General features: G+C 36.5%; 1 protein-coding gene across 1 annotated transcript in view; it reads left to right on the forward strand.

Annotated features, from left to right (window-relative positions):
- The first annotated feature begins 5,371 nt into the window (after positions 1 to 5,371).
- The window catches only part of Zfx (zinc finger protein X-linked), a 61,542-nt gene continuing 52,177 nt past the window's right edge, over positions 5,372 to 14,736 (forward strand). The window contains exon 1 of the mRNA XM_077106746.1: positions 5,372 to 5,434. The gene's annotated coding sequence lies outside the window, so the exon portion shown is untranslated. The remainder of the gene's footprint in view (positions 5,435 to 14,736) is intronic.

Here is a 14,736-nt window from a genome sequence, read left to right on the forward strand (position 1 = left end):
GAGATTAGGATACATGTTAATTTGCATATGTTAATCATCTCCACTTAACTATTCCACAATGTCTATATATTTCTATTTATTTATTTATTTTTGTTTTTCTTTCTTTCTCTTTATTTTTTGGGGGGTACTGGGGATTGAACTCAGGGACACTTGACCACTGAGCCACATCCCCAGCCCTATTTTGTGTTTTATTTAGAGACAGGGTCTCACTGAGTTGCTTAGTGCCTCACCATTGCTGAGGCTGGCTTTGAACTTGTGATCCTCCTGTCTCAGCCTCCAGCCTCTGGGATTACAGGCACATGTTGCTGTGCTTGGCTTTTTGTTTTTCTTATTTGTTTCTCTCTTTAATGTATACATTTTATTTCTTCTTCTTATTCTTCTTCTTCTTCTTCTTCTTCTTCTTCTTCTTCTTCTTCTTCTTCTTCTTCTTTCTTCTTCTCCTTCTCCTTCTCCTTCTCCTTCTCTTTCTCCTTCTTCTTCTTCTTCTTCTTCTGTACTTCGGATTGAACCCAGGGGCACTTTACCACTGAACCACATACCTAGTCCCTTTTATTTTTTATTTATTTATTTTTTAAATATGTTTTTTAGTTGTTGATAGACCTTTATTTTATTTATGTATTTATATGTGGTGCTGAGAATCAAACCCAATGCCTCACACAAGCCAGGCAAGTGCACTACTGCTGAGCCCCAGCCCCAGCCCCCTAGCCCCTTTTATTTTGAGACAGGTTCTCACTAAACTGCTTTGGACCTCACTACATGGCTGAGGCTGGCCCTGAACTTGTGATCTTCCTGTTTCAGCCTCCTGAGTATCTGGGATTACAAGTGTGTGCCACTGTGCCTGAATTAATGTATGCACATTTCAAAACAACATGTTGTATATAACATATGCAATTTTCATTTGTCAAATAAATAATAGAATTATTATTTTTTAATTGAATTGATTAAAATGTATGATATAACTACTGAAGAGGGTGGGAGAAGAGTTGTGGATTAAATAACTTTGAAGAAAGTGTTCTTCCTAGATAGTATAAGACTACAGACAAGGATTGGGGTTGTGGCTTAGTGATAGAGCACTCACATAGCATGTGCAAGGCAAGGGGTTCAATTCTCAGCACCACATTAAAAAAATGAATAAATAAATAAAATAAAGATATTGTGTCCATCTACAACTAAAAAAAAGTTTTTAAAAAAAGACTATGGACAAAAACAAGTGCACATAAACACCATCCTCTAGATGGGAGACAGATATGGGAACATAGATATGTATATCTAATAAGTTAGCATATGTAGATGTATTTCCTAGCTTTGCAGTGACACTCCAGCTGCAATGAACAAGTTTCAAAGTTTGGCAACACTGCCTCTGAAAAGGGGCCTGACTTTAATTGAATTATACTGTGAAGTAATTTATGTACTGTGGCAACGCCAACAACATAGAGCAGGAGCTGGGGTTGTGGCTCAGTGGTAGAACGCTTGCCTAGCATGTGTGAGGCCCTGGGTTAGATCCTCAGCACCACATAAAAATAAATAAATAAAGGTATTGTGTCCAACTACAACTAAAAAAAATATTCAAAAAAACATAGAACAATCAGCTAGATTTAGTAGATGCTAATGGCTGGATATGATACCATTAGAGGTAAATCAGATAGAAGCTTAACAGCAAAATAGTCAAAGAGAGCCCAGCTATAACCACTATCAAGACTCTGAAAGTCATGGAGATGATATGTGTGTCCAAGGTTGTGTCCTCTGAGGAAGACATCAGAGGCTCCACATTTTGTGGGAACCCAGACTTAACTTAGTCCAGTTAAGTTATTAAACAAACGATAAGCAAATAAGTCCTAGAGGTGTGTGTGTGGGGAGTCAATCTCTAGATTTACTACAATCTAGTCTCTAAAATTTCCAGTTTTCTTTTTTTTTAATATTTATTTTTTAGTTTTAGGTGGATACAATATCTTTATTTTTACATTTATTTGGTGCTGAGGATTGAACCCAGTGCCTCGTGCATGCTAGGCAAGCACTCTACCACTGAGCCACAATCCCAGCCCCAAATGTTCAGTTTTCAACAAAAAGTTACAGTTAGGTGTGGTGGCACATACCTGCAATTCCAGCAACTCAGGAGGCTGAGGCAGGATGATTGCAAGTTTGAAACCAGTATTAGCAATTTAGTGAGGCTCTGTCTCAAAATAAAAATAAAAAGGGCTAGGGATGTAGCTTAGTTATGCCCCTAGGTTAAATCCTCCCCCTCAAAAAAAAAAAAAAAAAGCAACTGGGAACATAGTACAGTGGTGGCATGCTTGTCTAAGACCCTGGGTTTGATCTTTGGTATTGCAAGCTGATATTCTGAGCTGGCAGAAGAAAGAATCAGTGAACCTGAATGTCAATAGAGATTATGCAATCTTAAGAACAGAGTGAAAAAAGTATGATGAAAAAGTTAACAGCTTCACAGAAATGTGGGATCCCATTATATATAATTGCAATACCAGGAAGAGAGAATTAGAGAAAGGAGAAGAAAAAATATTTGAAGAAAGAATGGTTAAAAACTCCCCAAACAGGGCTGGGGCTGTAGCGGCTCGGTGGTAAAGCACTTGCCTGACATCTGTGAGGCTCTGACATCCACGAGACTCTGGGTTTGATCCTCAGCACCACATAACAGTAAAATAAAGGTATTATGTCCACCTACAACCATATATTTATATATATCAAAACAATGTTGAAAGAAATTAAAAAAGACTCAAATACATGAAAAGATTACCCATCTTCTGGAATCAGAACCATTCACAGCACAAGTTCAGGAGATCAAGCTGCCTAGGCTCTATCCTGGCTCTTAGATAAATTATTAAACCTTTCTGGACTTTAATTTTCTCATCTATAAAATAAGGACAATAGAAATTCTTTTTTATTTTGTAAATGAATGACAATGTATGTATAAATCACTTAGAACAGTGCCTGCTGTACTTGTTTAACACTGGTTAGCTATTGTGAAACAGTGAAAGACAATTTGTCAGAGTGTATTAATCTTGAGTTACAATCTTTTTTATTTAAAATATTTTTTTAGTTGTAAATGGACACAGTATTTTTGTTTTATGTATTTATGTTTTTGTGGTGCTGAGGATTGAACCCAGTGCCTCACATGTGCAAGGCAAGCTCTCTACCATTGAGCTACAACCCCAGCCCCTTCAGTTATAATCTTTTTCTCCATCAAGTCCAGCTGTTGCTCCATTTTCTTTTTTGGTATTGGGGATTGAATCCCAGGGGTACTTTACCACTGAGCTACATCCCTAGCCCCACCACTTTTATTTTAAGACACGATCTTGCTAAGTTACTTAGGGTTTCACTAAGTTGCTGAGACTGGCCTGAAACTTGCAATCCTCCTGCCTTAGCCTCCTGAGTTGTTTGGATTACAGGTGTATGCCACTGAGCCTAGATGTTGCTAATTTTCTTCTTAAAGCTAATGTTACATCCTCTCTCTTCTCTCTATAGAGAGATGGTCTTTATCAGTTAGCTTTGACAAATAAACTTTCATGTGGATCTCTTAAAAAAAAAAAAAAGCTAATGTTGCAGAGAATTCTGAAAGTAAACTGGCTTGTTCGTTTACAGAGGATCAGTTAAGGGCTGTGGAGTTTGTACCCTGGCTCCCCCACCTACTGGATATGTGACCTCTAATCTTTATTGTCATCATGTGTAATGTGGGGGCAACTCACGGGCCCTCTCTGTCATGCACCCTTTGCGTTTGTTGCCCAAACCATCCTTTCTCCCTTTTGTTTGTTTCTCACTCCAACCTTTTAATTCTGGTGGCATTTCCAATTATAGCCCGGTAGCCAACAAGTGTGAGCACATAGTATGAAGATAACTGGAGACCTATAGGGAACCAGGAGGGAGACATGTTCCCTCCTTTCCTGGGCTCCTGGGGCTAGGAGAACATGGGTCTTGAGCTGCCTGTGCTGTTTTCCAGGAAGCCTGTCTGCATTTGGAGAGACTTGGGCATCACACTGGGGGGAAAAAAAAAAAAAGGCTGAGCAGCTAGGGAGCAAAGGGATCCCCACAATATTGGCAACGTGGATTCCTAAACCCAGTCACCTCCTGAATCCAGTTGACTTCAAGGCCAGCACTGCCTCTTTTTGGGGCTGCTGGGGGGATTGAATGAGAATTCCTAGGAAGCACCCAGCAGTGTGCCAAACCCAAGGCCAGCGCTCAGGAAAGAATGATTTTCTCCTCTTAATCATTGTAGGAGATTTTCCTTTTGTAGTAAAAACTTGTTGCTGAACGTGTCTAGGTGTAGGGAGTTAATTCTCCCTGAAATGTGGTAAGTTCTTTCAGTTTGCAGATAAAGATCTTTCTCAAGCTTGGGAAAATCTTTTTTTCTAAAATATGTCACTGTTGTCTCCCTTGGCTGGAACAGCAAGTACTGTTATCTGTGCACTGGTGCTTCGTTCTCTGCGTTCTCTGCTCTCTGGATATCTCATCTCAGAATTTTCTCTTCCCCACCTCTGAATGTTGGAGCTCCTGGGGGCTGACCTTGGGCAAAAGTTGTAATCCTAAGAGAAGTTGACTCCTTGTGCTGCTCCCAACCTTCCTGGGCCACATCAGGCACAAGGGAGGAATCTTAGCCATTGGCCTCCAAAAGCCCAGCCCCTTCCTACAGGCCACCTGAGGGAACGGGTTTCTGCCATTTCCCAGCCCCTGTTGTCTCCCTAGCAGCAGTGCTGGCAAGGACATGCAGTGTGTGACTTACCAGTGACTCAGACTCTGCAAAGCTGGCTGGAGAAGCAAAGCTCTGCAGAATCCCAGAACCCCCTCTGCTCAGAGGAGCAGCGTCCAACAGTATCACGTGAGAGACTCTCAGTCCTTGTCCTGAACCCACTGAATCGGAATAAGCATTTGCACAGCATCCCCAGGAGATTTGTATGCACATCAAAGTTTGAGAAGCTCTGCTCCAGAGCACAGGCTCAGTTTAACCCTTTGATTCACAGTCCATTTTTTCTACCCACCAAGTCATTCTTTACAGTAAAAAAACCCAAACTCCTCACCAGATTAGATCTTGTAACACTCTGACTCTCTTTTTTACTAACTTCATTTTCATGTGAATCTTCCCTTACTATGATGATATCACCAAAAGTGGGGGCTCTGTTGCCAGGCACCTAGAAATCTTGTATGCACAATTCAGACTACACTGAAACTTTAATTTTACTCAGTCAGACTCCTGCTGTGTCCTTGGCTTGCCTCACCTTTGCGAGAATTACAAAACTTTCCACAGTTCTGCCAGCTGCTTCTTCCTGTTTTGTTCTCAATTTGGGGTGTTTATTTCTTTTGCTTGATGTCTGTGTGCTAAAAGAAATAAATAAGCAGAAAACATTTGTGGTTCATTCAAGCACAGGGCACAATCCAAATGTGTTCCATATGATATTCTCTGACTAGGAATTCGTATGTCCTGTTATTGGTGAGTATATTTTTGCCTTAAAGTGTAATGTTGAATTACAAGTTCTTTTAGTATATTAATTTTTTTTGGGGGGAGTCATTATGGGATAAAAAAGGAACCTTTGTTCAAAAGGTGGTATAATTTTCAAGAGGTACTTTGGCAAAAGTTGTTAACTGAAGGGTCATTATGTAAGTTAGTTATGTATAATATTTTATGTTATACATATTATGTAAGCCTATGTTATTACAAATATGATTTGTGGAGTGATACCAGTCAATGAACTCTTTGTTACTCGTTTGTGACAAAGATAAATATAGAAATTGAGAGAATGTGTTTAGAAAACTTTATAACATTTGATGAATAATTTTATGTCTGCTGTCTTTGTTAGTAAAAAATTTAGCTTCGTATTTTGTATGTCGTTTTAAAATTTTGTTTTTCTAATAATTTATTTTAATTATGTTTTGTGTACAGAAAGAAATACCAGTGTACAGTAGATTGGAAAAATTTTTAAAAGCTAGTCTTAATTTTGCTGTTGTACCTCAAACTGTAAAAGTTATGGCCATGGTGTGCAATAAGTACAGGAAAAAACTATATATATATATATATATATATATATATATATATATATATACACACACACACACACATATATGTAATATATGATTTGGAATTATCTATGGCTTCAGAGATTTACTGTACAATCTTGGAAAAGTATCCCCTGCTGACAATGGCAGGCTGCTGTAATATTATTATATTGTTAGACACCATAATAATGTTGACTATTTTTACTGAGTTTTTACTTTAACTGTGAGATATGGTTTTATAGGCAGCACATAGATGGGTAGAAAAATGCACTATGATGTTTCTTTGTTATTCCTTTTTACAAAAAGTTCACCTTCTCAGATGCAGCTTGAGAATCTGAAAATAATCCTTAGAAGCAAGTTTAATTAAATTTAATTAAAATGTCAGGACCAAGAAGTGCTGATTGCAAAAAGAAATGGAAAATATCAATAAAGTTCATAGATTAACTAAGAAAAAAATAAAAAGCTTGGTTTTCACTGCAGATCGTTTGAGCAGCACTGATATCAAGCACATTCTCTGGTTTCAAAAAATCAAATTTTGATATAAATAATATGAAAACACAACCTTTCCCTGCTTCAGTAGTAGGGGTAGGGGCTTTTTTTTTTTTTTTTTTTTTGAGACAGGGTCTCACTCTGTTGCTCAGGCTGACCTCAAACTTCTGGGCTCAAGCGATCTTCTTGCCTAAACCTCCTGAGTAACTGGGACTACAGGCACACAACATCACATCTGCCTTTGCAAGGATATTTAAGATATTTTTAAAATAATGACTGGGTTAAAAAAGAAATTGAAATGAAAATTTAAAAATATTTAAAATGGAATAGTAGCAAAGCAGAATTTATCAGTGCTTGTGTGATACAGCTAAAGTGGTATTTAGAAAAAAATTAAAGTGCATTTATAAAATAAAATGCATTTATTTGAGGAGAAAAGGTTTTTATAACTTATGATGTAAGTGTTTAGAAAAGAAAGATAAAAGGGTATAGATTCAGTACTTTTATCAATGGGACCCCAAAGTCTAGAAACTGTATTTCCTTCTCATGAAATAATCCTGTGGTTGGTGGAAGGTCCAGAGTTGGCAGGCATCTGTGCAAAACTCAACATAAGCCTTTCATTTGCATGTCCCAAGCAGCACTATCATGTTTTCATCACTTTGCAATCAAACAGTGGGAAAGAGCCTGGGAGTGCATGCATAATTTTTAAAATACAAGACCCTGAAGAGGCATGCAACACCTCTTTCCCCATTATGGGAGTGAGAACTAACTTGGTCATACAGTGACAGCTAGTGGCAAAGGGGACCAGGAAATGTGAATATTAGCTGTGAAGCTCTGTGTCCAATTAAAATTCCGTTATAATGAAGGAAAGAGAGAAAGATATTGGGGGATAATTACCAATCTTCCATAAGCAACATTAATAAACTCAAAGAAAATTGAAGGGAGAAAATAGTAAATATGAATGTATAATGTTAAAAAAAGATCAACAAAAATTAAAAGTTAATTTAAAAGAATAAAAATGAGCTAATCACTTGGAAGATTAGTTGAGAAAATAGGAGACATAATAGGCAATAATAGGAATGAAAATAGGGACACTGAAAGAAACAGTAAAGGTTCCAAACTTGCTAAAGAATATTATGAACCACTTTATAGAAATACATTAGAAAAGTCACAGTGAAATAGCTAATGAAAAGTTAAGATTGTTATTACTTTTAGGGAATATGGTTATTTTCATAAAATTGGAAGGAATGTTCAAACTTTGCAACTAATAAGAAAAAACAGCAAGGCTACAGAATACACCATCTATTTGCAGGCTCACAATTTCTTTTTTTAATATTTATTTTTTGGTTAGACACAATACCTTTATTTTGTTTATTTAATTTTATGTGGAGTTGAGGATCGAACCCAGGGCCTCGCACATGCTAGGTGAACGCTCTATCACTGAGCCACAACCCCAGCCCACAATTTCTTAATTACAATTCTAAAATTAAAAAAACTCTGGAAACCATTTTTTTTGTGTGCCAATATTCCTTTGGCAGTAAGACTCTTAGTCTAGGGGCTGAGGATGTGGCTCAAGCAGTAGCACGCTTACCTGGCATGTGTGCGACCCGGGTTCGATCCTCAGCACCACATACAAACAAAGATGTTGTGTCTGCTGAAAACTAAAAATGTAAATAAAATATTTAAAAAAAAAAAAGATCTTCTGTCCTTTGAGTCACTGTTTGAATACAGGGGATTGTCCTGCCTCTTTAAATAAACTTAAAAAAAAATAAAATAAAATGAGGCCACACAGGCAAAAAGTTCAATTAAAAAAAAAAAAAAGACTCTTAGTCTATCTACAGTCTTAATTGATTCTGCTTAATAAAATGCTTATAATATTCATTATAGAAATATTAATGTATTTTGATTCTTGGGTGCTGCCCCAGAATCTGACAGTATTCCACAATATGCAGCAAATGCACTGTATTTTAAATTTTTTTAAATATTAATTTTTTTCAATTTTTATTTTTTTAAGTTTAATGTTTTATAAAATTTGAAAAATCTGATCTTGGAAACACATCTGGCCTAAGGGTTTTGGATAAGGGATTATGGATCTTCGTTGTTCCTATACATTAGCAGTACCAGTTAGAAACTATTGTAGAACAAAATCTCTCATTTACAACAAACCTATGAGGTACATAGAAAGATGTTGGAGATATTTTTCTTTCCTTCTTTCTTCCTTTCTTTTTTTCTTTCTTTCTTTCAATTGAACCCAGAGGCACTTTAGCATTGAGCTATATCCCCAGTCTTTTATTTTTATTTTGAGACACGGCCTCACTAAATTGCTGAGGCCGGCCTTGAATTTTTGATCCTTTTACCTCAGCCTCCCAAGTCGCTGGGATTACAGACATGTGTCACTATGCCCGACTGTGGAGATGGTCTTTAACCCTCCTGGAGACCTGTAAGGCATGTGGGCACAGCTATGACTGACCTTTTTGCACCAAAGACTTTTAAAAAGTTTGACCCCTACCCGTAGTAAAAAAGAAAATTTACACTATGACATGTTATAGTTCTATGTATATAAAATAAAACAACTTCACCAAAAAATATTCTTACTACTTGTGATGATGTACTCTACTTTCTTTAGCCAATTCTAGTGGTAATACACCAAATTCATGGTTCTGAAGCTTGACATACATTAATATAACTTGGGGCTGAGGCTGTAGCTCAGTGATAAAAGTGCTTGCCTCACATATGTGAGGTACTAGGTTCAATCCCCAGCACCACATAAAAATAAAGATACTGTGTGTTCATCTACAACTAAATAAATATTTTTTTTAAAAAAATATATAACTTGGAGAACTTTTGAAAAATATATCAATCCTAAGATTTCACCCAGAGAAAATTAGAATCTCTGGAAGTAGGACCCAGACAATGGTATTTTTTAAAAGTTCCCTAGGTTATTTTAATTAACTTGGTGATGTGCAAGTTGAAAAACTATTCTAGCCAAAATCAGTTAAAAGACAAGCAGCAAACCAGGAAATGATATTTGTGATATTTGTAACAAGCCAAGGATTAATATTCAGAATATATAAAGTAGTTCTTACAAATGAATAAAAAAAGACAACTTGATAGAAAAACAGCCAAAGGTATTCCAAGGCAATTCTCTGATGAGGAAAGGATTTTCCTAGCAAGGATTCAAAGATACCATGAACTTTGTTACCAAGGAAATGTAAAGAAAAATGATTTCACCATTTCTCACTTATCAGATTAGCAAAAATTAAAGTATGAGCCTGTTAAGAGTTGACCAAGGAATGGGGAATTGGGAATTCTCTTATTCTGCTAGAGGGAACATATATTAGTATAGTGCTTTTGGAGAGTAATATTGAAAATGTGCCATAAATAGCAATTTTACTTTTTTTTTTTTTGGTACCTGGGATTGAACCCAGATGTACTTAATCACTGAGCCATATTTCCAGACCTTTTTATTATTTATTTTGAGACAGGATCTTGCTAAATTGCTGAGAGCCTCACTAATTTGCTGAGGCTGGCCTTGAATTTGTGATCTCCTTGCTTCGGCCTCTTGAGTCACTGGATTATAGGTGTATGTCACCACACCTAGCTAATTTTACTTTTTTATACTTACAAGAGAAATTCTTATAGATATGGGCAAAGAGGCATTTATAAGGATGTTTAAATATTTTTTACAAGGCTGCATTAATATTTTCTTTTTTTTTTTTTTGTGGTTGGGATTGAACACAGGGTCTCCTGCATGCTAGGCAAGCACTCTACTACTGAACTATACCCAAAGCCCCTAGGATGTATTAATATTTCTTGAAGTGTCATTGGTATATGGACCACTTGTCTGAGTATCACCTGAGCTTCCGATTATATTACATATTCCTTGGCCCTATCCCATTCCACTGTATTAGGATTTTCCAGAGAAACAGCCAATACTATATGCAAAAGCTATATAAGAGGAGATTTATTAGGGGAATTTTCTTGATAGAAAAACCGTGCTCAGAGAGGCCATGAAGTTCCATGATCTGCCATCTATAAGTGGGAGGACAAGAAAAACCGGTGGTTTAATTCAGTCTGGGTTCATATGCTTGAGAATTATGAACTCTGATGTGTGAGCACAGGAGAAGATAGATGTCCTAGCTCAAGAAGAAGAGAGATGATTTGCCCTTCCTCTAAATTTTGGTTCTATTTCTGCCTCAACAGGTTGCTCGATGCCCACCCACATTGGTGAAGGTGAGTCTTCTTTATTCAGTTACTAATTCAAATGCTAATCTCTTCCAGAAATGTCCTAACAGACAACAGACACACCTCCAAAATATGTTTTATCTCCTCATCGTTTAGTTCAATCAAATTGACACATTAAAATTAACCATCATACTTACCAGATCAGAATTTCTAGGAGTTGGGGGCTGTGAACCTTCATCTTTAGCAAGGTGTTGTTCCCTTGCAAATTTGGAAAACATGGCTATTCTCTTAATTGTAAGGGGTCTAGTTTTAGCTGGGCGTGGTGATGTATGCCCATAATCCCAATGACTCTGGAGGCTGAGGCAGGAGGATTGCAAATTTGAGACAAGTCTGGGTAATTTAGCAGGATCCTGTCTCAAAATTAGAAAAAAAATATGGTCTAGTTTTATTTATTTATTGCTTGACTATGCTAAATTTTTGAAAATAAGTAGTATTGTATGATCCACAGAAAAGTGAGAAAGGAAGCACCAATATCTGCAATGCTCTGTCTACTTCAAAGATTCTTTGAAATTTGAAGTTAATATCTCTCTCTCTCTCTCTCTCTCTCTCTCTCTCTCTCTCTGTAACATATATATTTAAATTTACCATGGAAAATTTCAGATATATACAGAAGGAAAATAATATAACAAATCTTCATATGCCTATCATCTAGTCTCAACAATGTCTGTTTATGGCTCATCTTGTTTCATTTATATGCCCTATCTACTTTACTCTCTTCCCCTGTTCCGTTCTCTTCCACCTCATGTTGTTATTTATTATTATTATTATTGAGGTGCTGGGGATTGAACCCAGGGCCTTGTGCATGCCAGGCAAACACTCCACCAATTGAACTATATCCCCAGCCCTACCTCATGTTATTTTGAAGGCCATTTTGGATATTGTATCATTTTATCCACAAATATTTTGTTGTTATATTTTAAGATAAGGACTTATTTTTAGATATAATCAAAACATCATTACTACACCTAATGAATTGATAATTTGTTTATATCAACCTATATACAGTCAGTGTTGACAACAATCCACATCCATATGTGACAATCTCACATCCCTGAGATTGTCTCATCAATTTTTAAAGTTGCCTGTTTGAATTAAAATTGAAATGAAGTTCCTACATTGCTATTAATTGACATATCTTTTAAGGTTTTTCTAATCTATTGGTTTTCCCATCAGTTTTTTTTCTTATAATTTCTTTGTGAAAGAAAGTAGGTCATTTGCCCTATAATTTCCCAACTGGATTTTGTGAATCACAATCTATGGATTTCATTAATATATTTCTCTGTCCCCTATATTTCCTGTAAATTGATAGAGCGAGAGGGTTGATCTAGCTCGGGTTTGTTTCATTCTTGGCTAGTGGCATTGTGTATTTCTGTCATGAGGATATATCTGAATGCCTTTTGGCTTAGCAGCCATTGATTATTGTTGCCAAGATCTATTATTAATTCATTTAGTGGTTGCAAAATGGTGATTTTCTAATTCTATCAGGCCTTCTTCAAGTATCAGAATACTATTACAAGAAAGTTTTCCTTTGTGAATGATGTGGTCAGTGTGACGAATAGTTCTTATAGGATTAAGTGCTTCATCTTTTCCGTTACCAGTTTTCAAAGTAATGAGTGGGTTTCCTAGCACTCCCCAAAGGTGATCATTTTAAAAATTTGAAATATAATTCACATACCATCAAAATAACATTTTAAAGTATACATACAAGCCAGTAGTTTCTAGTACATTTAAAACGTTGTGCAACTATCACTAGCTGATCATTTTTTGAAGTCTCATAAATTCATGAACATATCCATTCTTTAAATCCACAGCAATTATTGTTCTTTTGACATTCAAATTTTCTCAATGTTAGCCAGCTGGAGTCTTTAAACTGGCTCCAGAGACCTTTTGACACATTCCTAGTAAGCTTTGACTTTTTTTTCCCTTGCTTTCTGGTATGAGATGTTCCTGGCTCATCTTGTACTTTCTTGTTCCAGCCCAGGACTCATGTAATTTCTCCAAGGAGCCCTGGTTCCTTCAATGGAAAATTGTAGAGGCCCCCATCTGGGCACCAGGGGTGTTCCCTGCTGCTGCTCATTATTTCTAGACCTCAGTATTGATGTTTATTTCTTTACCAGAGCTAGTCTGTTTGCTGTGTCCTGTAATTTATAATCCCTGAGGTAGAATTTGGCCATTCAGGATACTCAGGAATTAAACAATGTCTTATTTAGTTAATGAGTCATATAAAAAATACTGCTTGAAAATCACCTAATTGTCAGTCATTGTTTATTTTAAAATTACATTCCTTGGGGAAGGTGTACAGCTTAAAGACTCAGATTAAAAATTCTTACTTAGCATTAATTATAGCCAACTGAATTCCAACAGAAGATACAACTTGCTCATGTTAAATATAATTTAGGTATCAGATATAGTTAATTTTTATAGGGCATGTTTAGATCAATAAAAATAGAGCCTTTCTAGGGGAAAGTAAATATTTTTTAACCTTTGGGATATAAAATAACGCATTACCTCAGCACTTTTTTCATGAGACTCTGAATAAAAATAGAAAATAAAAAAGGGCTGGGGATGTACTTCAGTGGTGAAGTGCCCTGGGTTCAATCCCCAGTGCCAAAACAAAAACAAAACAAAAAAAAAAAAAAATAAAATAATGCATTATCATAATTTTATTCAGGGTCTATATTTTCTCATAGACCAATAACTTATTGTTTCCTATTTGGATTCCCATCACTGAGTGATGGGGATTGCAAATCGACAGCTTCTTTTCTGACTAATCTTTCTTTGGAAAAATGATTGAAAAGTCTTGTGTTGCTTCTGGCTCAAGCACCTATAAATATGTCAGAGATTTTTAGTTAAGTTATTAAAACACTGTCAAAACCTTGAGTAGATGCTTTTAACTATCTGATATACATTAACAGCTCTGAAGGAACAAATAAATTTTAGCACACCATCAAAATTCTTTTGACTGCTTTGAAACCAGCTATTTTGTATTCATAGCATATGCTTTTGAACCAATCTGCTCTCAATCTCCCTAGCTAAATTTTCCTTTTATTGTGTGTTTATTTAAGTGAGAAAATGAAAGCACTTAAGAATGTTGTTATTCTGCCATACAGCCTCCTTATTCAAGTACCCCAAAGGCATGCACTGAGGCTTTGTTATTTATTGCCTACACCCGGGGGGACTCTGTAGGTCCCTAATACTGAAACCATGATAGAAAGTATCTAGACCCAGGTAAACTGTAAGATGTCTGAGCTTAATCAGTTGGTGCTTGATTGCCAAATACTTTCAGTGATCTTAGGTGGCCTCAAGGTCCAACTGTACTTTCATAAGCTGTATAAATTATAGTACCAAATGATTTGTTGTTCACACTGTCTTTGCATTTTCACTTTATCATAATATTAAGTGTACTTCCAGTAAATTTTTTTTTAAATCACAGTTCTTTTAACACTCTGTTTAACAATGTTCTTTATTGTCTTCCATAAATGGATTTGAAGTACAAATTATTCCCCACCCCACCCCTTTTTGTGTAGGGTGCTGGGAATCAAACCCAGGGTCTTGCACATGCTAGGCAAGTGCTCTGCCACTGAGCTACTCCTTCAGTCATTCACTTTTTATTTTGTTTTGTTTTTGTTTTGGTACTGGGGATTGAACTAAGGAGCAGTTTACCACTGAGCCACATCCCCAGCCCTTAGTTTTTATTTTGATACAGGGTCCCCCTAAGTTGCTGAGCCTGGCTTTGAATTTGCAATCCTCCTGCCTCAGCCTCCTGAGCCACGGGGACTACAGGCATGCAACACCACAATGGCAAACATTCACTTTAAACAAAACAAAACATTTTTTTCCCCTTAATTTAACCCAGGGCACTTACCTACTTATACTCTCCTTATGTATAAAAAGTGATCACAGTCTGGCATGGCACAAGCCTGTGGTTCCAGCTACTGGGGAGGTTGATGAGGAAGGATCTCTAGAGCCCAAGTGTTCAAGACCAGCTTGGTCAACGCAATGAGATCT

This window comes from Callospermophilus lateralis, chromosome X (genome assembly GCF_048772815.1).
Source record: "Callospermophilus lateralis isolate mCalLat2 chromosome X, mCalLat2.hap1, whole genome shotgun sequence".
Lineage (NCBI taxonomy): Eukaryota > Metazoa > Chordata > Mammalia > Rodentia > Sciuridae > Callospermophilus > Callospermophilus lateralis.